Source organism: Penaeus monodon, chromosome 23, assembly GCF_015228065.2.
Source record: "Penaeus monodon isolate SGIC_2016 chromosome 23, NSTDA_Pmon_1, whole genome shotgun sequence".
NCBI classification, from domain to species: Eukaryota; Metazoa; Arthropoda; class Malacostraca; order Decapoda; family Penaeidae; genus Penaeus; species Penaeus monodon.
In genome coordinates this window covers 37,165,415-37,166,123 of record NC_051408.1, presented here as the reverse complement: position 1 = coordinate 37,166,123, position 709 = coordinate 37,165,415, and the positions used below count along the sequence as shown (strand labels likewise).

Below are 709 nucleotides of genomic sequence, written 5' to 3'. Positions count from 1 at the left end.
GTACCTTAATGTTCCCTAATATTTTAATTTCACTGACTTTACATTCATTTGGGCTTCAAACTTTAAAGTATCAGTAATTTTGTGCATTATCACTGTCATTTTTTACATTATAAAATTTATAAAAATTTTGAATGCATCGGCCTCATGAAAATTACTAAAAAGACAGAGGAAGATTTTTTTTCACAGCGTCCCGTTCAAAAGAAAAAAATTTTATCTGAACAGATACTGGATACTTTTTATTAAAAACCCTGAGTACTTATGTTGTTTTTAAATAATAGGATTTGTTCTTTTTGCTGGAAATATTTTTAAAAACCCCCTTTGAACAAAAAAATCAGTTCTCTGTCTTACCGATGCAAACTTGATTAATGAGGAAATCTTTTCACTGTTTTTCTGTTTAGAGTATTGCATTTTTTTAAAGCCAATTCTCAAAACAGATATGTTTACATACTCCTTTTTATTGACTTAAAAAAAACAAAAATTACTTTGTCCTTTTCACACTAATAATCATTTTTTCCACCATATAATGTATAAAACCTTTACCAGATAATTCTAAGTAATACAATGCTAGCTACTACAACACTGTGGAATAATCTTTTGAGTTATGGTAGAGAGATAATGTAACTTCAAACTGTATTTTTGCCCGGAATATTTGCTCTTTTTCACAATTTTCCATTTGCAAAGTGAACTATTTTATCCATTCTCTTCCCTC

The 709-nt window shown here is 28.3% G+C and overlaps 1 protein-coding gene across 1 annotated transcript in view; it reads right to left on the bottom strand.

Moving 5' to 3' along the window:
* LOC119588230 overlaps positions 1 to 709 on the bottom strand; it is a gene marked incomplete in the record, with an annotated part of 18,655 nt that overhangs the window by 16,436 nt on the left and 1,510 nt on the right.